At 42.3% G+C, this 9,602-nt stretch overlaps 1 protein-coding gene across 7 annotated transcripts in view; it reads left to right on the top strand.

Annotated features, from left to right (window-relative positions):
* The first annotated feature begins 2,548 nt into the window (after window positions 1-2,548).
* Numb (NUMB endocytic adaptor protein) overlaps window positions 2,549-9,602 on the top strand; it is a 97,059-nt gene continuing 90,005 nt past the window's right edge. For all 7 annotated transcript variants that reach the window (XM_090344425.1, XM_090344428.1, XM_090344430.1 and 4 more), the window contains exon 1: window positions 2,549-2,634. The gene's annotated coding sequence lies outside the window, so the exon portion shown is untranslated. The remainder of the gene's footprint in view (window positions 2,635-9,602) is intronic.

Below are 9,602 nucleotides of genomic sequence, written 5' to 3'. Positions count from 1 at the left end.
CTGCAGTCTTTGATAACACAATAGCCTTCTGTTAGTTCAAAGCAACTTCTTGAAAATGTTCCTGTTTTAAGGGTTTCCCTTCTTTTTACTGTGTTATATACACTTTACCATTTCTTTTTTTTTCTGCCAGTCTTGGGCTTGAGCTCAGGGCCTGAGCACTGTCCTTGAACTTTCTCTAGGCTAGAGTTCTACCACTTGAGCCACCGCACCACTTCTGGCTTTTTCTATTTATGTGGTACCGAGGAATCGAACCCAGGTCTTCATGCATGCAAGGCAAGCACTCTATCACTAGGCCAAACTCCCGGCCCACACTTTACCATTTCTTTCTTAAGTAATATTCACAAAGAATGGGAAATGTATATGAATACATGAACAAATGCATTTCTGAAAGTCTTTTAATGTCTGAAATAATGATTATAGGGTAATTTTCCACCTTTTTTTTGGTGAGAGTCATTTTGTTGAGTTCCTAAACTTAGATGGCAAGTCGTCTTAGTAAGACTGGTCTAATTCTATGTTCTCTATGGCACCTACTCACTGTGGCTGTGCAAGAACCATTATTACTCAAAGTATCATAATAATGCCCTCCTATGACGTTATTATTTCATATGTGTCAGGACATTAATTGTCTTCTAACTTGCTCTAAAATTGGTAGTGTGGCACATTGCCAAGGCTAAAGAGAAGAAAGCTATTAGTGATATAGGAAAAGGTTGTGTAAAAGGAGGCCCTGATGGTGCCCTTTTATTGAGGTGTCATCATATGTGCATACTTTGTTATTTGTTTTAAGATGTTAGCTGAGGCCTGATGTCTCAACTTCTATCTTATCATGGTCAATATCTGATCTTTTCTTCAGACATCTCTTTAGTTATTTTGGCTTTTCCTCTTTCCTTTTATAGGATTTTTTTTTTTTTTTTTTTTTTTTTGTGAATTGAATGTGAGGCTATTTCCAAATTGAAAGGTGAGGATGAGAGAACAGGGAGGAAAGTTGGGGAAAATAACTAAGAAGACACTTCATTGTTATGTATAGTTACTGGAGGAGTAAGTTCCATTTAGTTTGATAATAGAAGTGTGCAGTTTGTTTAAACTTGACTAAAAATATAGGCTAGAAAGCAGACAGCTGCTTCCTTTTTCTTCTACTTCTTCTGAGTAACCAACAGTTTTAGATTCCTTGTAGCTTGCTCCACAAAGAGCAGAAGGCTAGTGAATAGAAAAGATATAGGACAAAGAGATATCCCAAAGACAATACAAGCAAAGTGCAAAATTTCCAAAGTTCAGATTCATGGTCCCAATCATAAAATAGTGCTTATGAGGGTCAGGCCTGCTTGACTTGTTCCAACCCTGTCTCAACTGTCCCATGACTTTGCATAATTGCAGGTAAAGTTGTGAAGAAGGTATATTTAAATTTGATTCAGAAACTGAAAGAGTAATCAGGCCAGCATTTTTTCTTATTTAGGAGCAAGAAAAGTGGGTGGCAAAGAAAAGTCAAAAAGCTAATGACGAATGTATTTCTAGGAGCACATTTTTTTTTTTTATAGAAACACCGGATTTGTCAAAAATGCCTACTGTGATTTGTACCCAAAGGATAAAAAAAAAAACACAATCATTTATTCTCATAATCATTGTGCCAAGTGAAGGAAGAGGAAAAAAAAAAAGCCTTGCAATTCACTCAATGGCCCTAATTTAGACTGCTGGAGAGAGGGTTAGAAGAAAAAAAAAAAGAAAAGCTTTTTAACGTATTTGACGCACAGCTAGTAAGGCTATTTAAGACTTGCTGAACATAAAAGTCAAGCAAGGGTGGGAAGTGAGAGGTAGGTGGAAAAGTAATCCTCATTTATTTAAAACTTGCCAAAGACAAGGCAGGAGGGGACCTGGAGGCTAGAGAATAGTCAACCCGACCCTTCAGTTTATTGCTGACGTTTATAATTGCAATGGAACTGAACTGAATGCTGCTAAATAAACCGTCGCGCTTTGCGTTTCAGCATGGAGACGGGAAAGAACTTCAAGGAGATGGGGCGCATGGGGACCCCAAGAAAAGAAAAGGACATTTTCATCTATACGGGATCTTTCTCCCCAAGGCTGAGAGACACTTCCTAAAGACAATTTCTGGTGCTGATGGTGTACTGAAGCGTTACCTCCAGGAGTATGTTGGCAGTGGATAAGTTTCACCTGGTACGAGGCGACGCTGGCTCACTCGCTCGAACTACACAACAAAGAGTTAACCCTTCCCCGGTAACCTCGGACACGAGCTTTCTACTGCGCAACCAAACTGTGCCCGAGCTTGAACCAACCGTGGCCGTCACGTCTCCTGCCTGTTAACTTAATAGACACTTTTAGTAGCCTATCATAACTCCGAACTGTCCAACCATCAACCAATGACAACTAAAGCTTGGACTAGGACGGTCCAGATCTCGACGGGGGTTAATACCCGGTCCAGGAAAAGGGGGCGGTAAAGACACGATGACGGGCAGGTAATTTGAACCAATCAGAGTAGAGAGCCGCCGCCCCGTTGTCCAATGGACAGGTCGGAAATGTGATGCGGGGTGGGCCTGTTGTCATGGGGGAGGTGGTGGCGCTTGGTGGCTACTGGCGGCCGAGGTAGAGGAAGAGGCACTGGAGTTGGTCCGGGGACCGCGGCAGGTGAGTTCCGGGAACCTGGGCCCGCCGTCTGAAGGCCGTAGCTGGGCGGACGCTCTAGCTCCGCGTTTAGGAGGCAGAGACTGAAAGAGGCGGGCCTGGACGCCCGGGCCCGGGCCGGGGCCGGGGCGGCGGCGGATGCGGCGGCGAGTTCGCGCTGACTGGGTTGGTGGGAGAAAGACCGGGCTCCGGGTGGCCGAGGTCACACTGGGGAGGGCGGCCGGCCCGGGACCCCGCGGGTCAGGCCGGGAGCTCTCCGAGGACGCTCCGGCTGCTCGGGTCCCGGGCAGTAGCGCGGCAGGTGTGGAGAGCGGTCGCTTCCTGGAGAGACGGCGGCGGCCGGGGTTGTTAGGGCTGGGGGTGACCCGGAGGGAGCGGTTCGAGGGCGGGGTGACTCGGGAATACCCCGGGGCGGCTCGGGAGCCGGCGGCGGTGGCGGGGGGCTGGGAACCCCGGAGGGACTGGGAGCGGCCGGCGCTCCGGGGACCTGAGGGAACTGGGAGTGGCCCCTGCCGGGGGCCCGGCAAAGTGAGGGGACCGTGGGCAGCCGGGGTCCGGGGGTGACAGGGAGCGGCCTGGCGCCAAGTGCGTGTGGAGTCTTGGGGAAAGGCACCGAACGGGGTCCGGACCCTGCTGTAGAACACGGAGGCCCGCGGAAGTAGAGCTCCCGCGGGCGTGGGGAGCCGATGGCCTTTTGTGGTGGGGCGGATGGGTTTGGGGGAGCCACTCCAGCGTCCTGAGGCCCCACCCCTCACTCCAGTGAGTCTGGTACCAGAGACCTAAAACTGGATCTGAAGAGCCCCCCCCCCCCCCGCGGCCACCAGGAAGGAAGTCCCTCTTCCCCTGGGTAGTCGGGGTGTGAGACTCGGGTAAGAGTTCCACGGGGACGTGGAAGTTCCTTGGAGCAAAGAAGGATGGAGGTGGGCGGAGGTGGGAAGGGAGGAGTAATTTCCTTGTAGGAAGGGAGTTGTAGAGAGGAGAAAGTTGCCTATTTGGCAGTTGCAGTGGTCAGGTGGAAGCTGGCCAGGACAGCAGCTATAAGAAATTAACAATACTGTGTTGTAAGTTCTCCAAAAAAAAAAAAGAAGAGACTTTAGCTTCACAATGAATACGGAGGTGCCATCTAGGATCAGAGAAAAGATCCCCCCCCACACCCCCCCCAAAAAAGAGAAAGCCCCTAAAGTTTAGCGATTTGTATTCCAAGGCTTTAGAAAATGTGTTTTAGGGTGACTTCAATACGAGAGAATAAGGACATTGAGAGGAAGGGAATTTGAGAGGAAAAAGGGGGAGGAGTAGTTGAACTAAAGGAATTGAACTGAGGACTGGATCAAAAAGAGGATATATTCACGACCCAGGCTAGGCTTGTCCTGCTATATTCAAAGTAAGCTTGAAGTTTAGTACGGCTGAGTAGCTTGGCCAACCTAGATTTTGCTCATCTGTAGTATATTAGGAAAACCAATAGTTTTTACTTAAAAGTATTTTTCAGTTTTGTTTTGTTGTGTTTTGTTTTTAAGTTAGGTAGAGCTTTTGGAATAGTGACTGGCACATAGCACCGTGTACTGGATTGTTAAAGGATAAAGATCTGAGCTCCTTGATGCATTTATTTTCAAACATTAGCTTATATCAGTCTCCCCTGGAGGGCTTCGAAGGCTAAAGATTGGTTGGCTCCATTTGGGGTTTCTGATTCACTCTATAGAAGTTGGAGCCCAAGAATTTGTATTTATCTCAATTGATGCTTGTGTTGGACTATAAGAAACATTTGCTTTAATGCAAACATAGTAAATTAGTAACCTTAAAATATCTCTCTCGGAAGAGAGATTAGTAGAGACAACTTGCATAATAACAACAATAATAATCTTATGAAAGGGTATCTTTTTTGTCTTTGGTTAAAACAGATTCTTACCCTATAGTACAGGCTGGCATTGGACACTATTCATCTATCTCAGCTTTTCAACTGCTGAGATCACAAGAGTGCTAGGCCACTTTATTCAGCTAAGGATATTCTTTTTTGAGTCCTGTTTTTAAAAGTATGGCTCATAATTATTTGGTAGTGTATTGAGTCAAGTTGGCAGGTTACCACATTGGAAAACAATGATGAAGAACATAGCATTATACTTGGTAAGGGAAAGTATTGCTTGGAAAACTTCTTATACATGTATGTACTAGATCACAACATAAAGTGCATTTCTTAGAGTTACAGAACTTTGAAAAGCCTTTTTGAGCCATGCAGCATAGTAAAAACAACCTTTCAGTATCTAGGGCTACTTATTTATCTTCTTTTTGTGATAATTCTTCCTCAGGTAGTAATAATATATTCCATTAAATATCTTATGTCTCTGATTTGATTTCTTCTGTGTTGGTCTTATCACACTGCATTGTGTCCCTGATCCCGTGGAACTTTTTTGGATATTGAGAATCGTTGGCATGGGGACTTAAGGGGATTTGAGGCTCAAGAAATTGAGTGGTGTCTCGGATGTGGTCCACTTTTGTTTCACTTGTGCCCTCCTGTTCACCCTTTCTTTCTTTTGATTCTCTCTCCCTCTCTCTGTACTGTGAAGCATTGTTAAAAACAACAACAACAACAACAACTTAAGTCTAACCATACATATTGACAGTAAACAATTAACACTGAAATGAACTAGTCTGAGAACATTTCATGTACAGAAAAAAAAAGCAAATAACGAAATAAGAAATGTTTAGCTAGGAACAAGAAGGTAAAAGAATCACTATCAGACCAACCTGGACTGTACAACAAGACCCTGCCTCAAAAGAGTTAAATTTGTTTTTCAAAAGCAAAATCAAAGGATATTTTGTTTTTAGAGAAAAAGTATTACAAAATTTTAATTTTGGGGCCAGGAGTTTGGCTTAGTGGTAGAGTGCTTGCCTAGCATGTGCGAAGACCTGGGTTCAATTCCTTGGTACCACATACATAGAAAAAGCCAGAAGTGGTGCAGTGGTTCAAGTGGTAGAGCTCTAACCTTGAGAAAGCCGAAGGACAGTGTTCAGGCCCTGAGTTCAAGCCCCAGGACTGGCAGAAAACAAAAGAAAAAAAAGATAAAAGAAAGAAACCTTTAATTTTTTTTTTTTTGGTTTAGTGGAAGCCAAGACATTATGCAGAACATATGCAGTCACTTTTAAGAAACTGACAAATACAGTAGAAATTTAAGTTTTTGTAGAGAAAAGAAATAGTGATAATACTTGATAGCAAAATGTCCTGGATAAAATAGAGGCTTATGTACAAAGAAATTTTTTTTTGGGGGGGAATCTTGGACTCAGGGCTTGAGCACTGACCTTGGGCATTCCTCAGGGTAGCATTCTAACACTTGAGCTACAGCACCACTTCTGGCTTTTTCTGTGCATGTGGTGCCAAGGAATCGAACCCAGGTCTTCGTGCATGTTAGGCAAGCACTCTACCACTAGGCCATGCTCCTGGCCCCCCACTTTTTTTTTGGTCATGGGATTTGAACTCTGAGCCTGGGCGCTGTCCTTGAACTCTTCAGCTCAAGGCTGGTACCCTCCCCTTGAGCCACAGTGCCACTTCCAGTTTTCTGGTGGTTAATAGGAGATAAGAGTCTCATGGACTTTAATGCCCAGGTTGCCTTTGAATTGTGGTCCTCAGATCTCAGCCTCCTGAGTAGCTAGGATTACAGGCGTAAGCCACTGCACCCTGCTACAAAGAAAAAAATTAAGCAAGAGCTCTTGTCTTGATAATTTTTCTCCCCCGAAAGTAAATTGCATGTGGTATATGTTGTGAATTGTACTTGAGAAACTATGTTAATATTTATACATGTTTTGTGCTACCATAGATTTGCTTTTTCTTCATTGAAAACTATATAGTTCATCTGAAAGCCAGGTCGAATCTATGTAGAATTATTTTTAGTAAGGGGGGATATAAGAGCAGAGAGCAGTACTCAAAATGGAAAGATGTCATTGTAGTTCTCTTTAAAATCTTTAATCTAGGGGATTATGTAACCTTTCATTAATGTTTTATGGAATTGTGAAGAAACTACTGCTTTAGTTCTGCTGATTGTTTTTCTTTTCTAATTCTATTTCAGTTATTTTTTTCTTTAATATTTTATGCCAAAAAATGTAAATGGAAGACTATAAAACATGTAGCCATTGACACTTGATTTCAAAAGTAAAAGCAATCTTTTCATAAAATTTCCTAATTTTTATGACAAAGATTCCAAGGATGAAAGGTTTTTTTTTTCCTTGAGTTGTGTAGAATATCCTTTTCACTAGAATAGTTATTCTGTAAGTCATTGTACACTTACATAGATCATTCAGTTCTATAGCAAACAGAAGACTAAAATCTTAATTGAGTTTGAGAGGAAAATGTAAGAGTTCATTCTTCATATTTATAAACATTAAACAATTTGATTACTTACTTTTAACAAATGGACTTTCTTCAGTTAACTTTTTATTCATCTATAATTTAATCCACTTTATTCATATCTATTCAGGAAACTGAAATCTGAGGATCACAGTTCAAAGTCAGCCCGGACAGGAAGACTCTTACCTCCAGCTAACCAGCTGGAAGTGGAGGAGTCACTCAAGTAATAGAGCATCAGCCTTAAGAGAAAAAGCTAAACAGTTTTCAGTTTCTAAGTTCAAGCCTCAGTACTGGCACACACAATCCATTCTTAACTTACCACTTTTAAAAATAAGTATTTTAAGCCTGGCGCTGTGGCTCATGCCTATAACCCTATCTACTCAGGAGGCTGAGATCTGAGGATCATTGTTCAAAGCCAGTTCAGGTATGAAAATCCATAAAACTCTTATCTCCAATTAACGACCTGAAAATTGAAAGTGGTGCTGTGGCTTAAGGGGTAGGGCAGTAGCCTTGAGCTGGACAGTATCCAGGCTCCAGAGTTTAAGCCCCATAACCAACAAAAACAATATATATATATATATATATATATATATAATGTAATATAGAGTATTTGAAAAACTTCATTTTTTTTAATATTACGTCCAGTCTCTTAATACAGGCGCCAATGGCTCATGCTTGTAATCCTAGTTGTTCAGAAGGTTGAGATCTGAGGATCACTGTTCAAAGCTACCGTGGGCAGAAAAATTCAAAGCTAGCCTGGGCAGAAAAGTCCTAGAGAGACTCTTATCTACAATTAACCACTCTAAAAACCAGAAGTGGCACTCTGGCCCAAAGTGGTAGAGTGCTATCCTTGAGCAGAAGAGCTCAGGAACAGCCTCCTAAGACCTGAGTTCAAGTCCCATAATGGGAGGGGGGAGGAGGGAAGGAAGAAGAAGAAAAAGAAAGAAAAAAAGATGTCTCTTAGCTTTGAAGAAAATTTAGTAATATGATATTGTAAGTTTTATTATTAGAAGTAGAATTACTGTATAACACTTTAGGTTATATACATTCAGAACTAAGATATGATTTTGGAGCATATAGAATATGTGCTTAGAAATCTTGAGGCAGAAAGTGCTATGAAATTAAAAAAGAATTGGAATACTAACATGTGCTTAAGGAGGAGTCTCGAGGATCTTTGGGCAGTATATCTAAGAGGAATGAGAGGTTTGGCAGTTTTCCTGGAGTCGCATATGCAAAGGAGGATGAACCCTTTTGCAACATTTTCCCAGGGACTTATTCTTAGTTATTCTTAGTTATCTGTAGCTTCTGCTGCTTGCTATAACTTTTCCTTTGTTTTTCTTTGTTTTCAACTTAAGAAATCCTATCAGAATGCAAATAACTAGACTATGAAGTGCTAGTCTTAAAGGATGAAGGCTGAGCAGGACCTGTGCATTTATTGACTTATTGTGTTTATTCACATGGTGCTGAGCACCTCACTTAGGCCTTGAGCATCCTAGGCAAATGTTCTATCATTGAGGTATGTCAAACCCCTACCATATGAATTTAGAAGGTGGCTCAAAATTCTGTTTCTGCCACTTTTGGGACTAGACCCCCAAAACCACTTCCCACTTAAGGGAGTATGGGCTTGGGAGGAGGCCCTCTCCCCTAGTTCTTGCAAAGGAATTGCTACATTAGTAACTAATGTTCAGTGATGTTTGCCTTAAATGTGGTATAGGCATCCAAAAAATCCTCATCAAATTGAACACTTTAACACTTGCGGTTTCATTGTATGCCAATCTCACATGAGTAAAGCTGTCAAAAATAAAAAAGGAATAGATATGTGAACTGGGCCTGGCAGCTCATACCTATAACCCCAGCTGTTGGAAAAGTGGTCACTTGAGAATCACAGTTTGAAGTTTGAAAGTGAGCACAGGCAATAACAAGTTATCAACACCCTATCTCAAGAAACAAGTTAGCTGTGATAGTACATTCCTGTTATCTGACTTACCTAGCTAATAGAGGCAAAGGTAGGAAAATCGAAGTCCAAGAAAAACAGGACAAAAAAAATACTAGAATCTATTTGGAAAATACGGTTCATGTGGCAGAATACTTGCTTACCCATCACAAGACCCTGAGTTCAAACCCTGGTATTTTATTTTTGTCAGTGATGGGGCTTAAACTCAGGACCTGAGTACTAAGGAATTAAATCCAGGGCTTCATGCGTTCTAGGCAAGCTCTCTACCACTAAGTCACATTCCCAGCCCGCTCTTCCACTTTGAACCACAGTGCCACTTCTAGTTTTCTGTTCGTTCATTGTAGATAAGACTATCATGGACTCTCCTGCCTGGGTTGGCTTCTAACCATGATTACAGGGAGGAGCTACTGGTGCCTGGCTCAAATCCCAGTACCTTAAAAAACTAAATATGGGGTGGAGTATAGTATAGCTTAGTGGTAGAGTGCTCATCTAGCATGCAGGAAGCCCCAGGTTCGATTCCTTGGGACCACATACACAGTTAAAAAGCCGAAAATAGTGCTGTGGCTCAAGTGGCAGAGCGCTAGCCTTGAGCAAAAAGAAAAACAAAAAACAGTGTCCAAGGCCCTGAGTTCAAGCCCCAGGACCGGAAAACAAAAAACAACAAAAAAACCCAAAACAAAACAG

Source organism: Megascapheus bottae, chromosome 14, assembly GCF_031878675.1.
Source record: "Megascapheus bottae isolate mThoBot1 chromosome 14, mThoBot2.hap1, whole genome shotgun sequence".
Lineage (NCBI taxonomy): Eukaryota > Metazoa > Chordata > Mammalia > Rodentia > Geomyidae > Megascapheus > Megascapheus bottae.
Note: the sequence above shows the minus strand (reverse complement) of the source record. Positions and strands in the feature narration are given on the sequence as shown.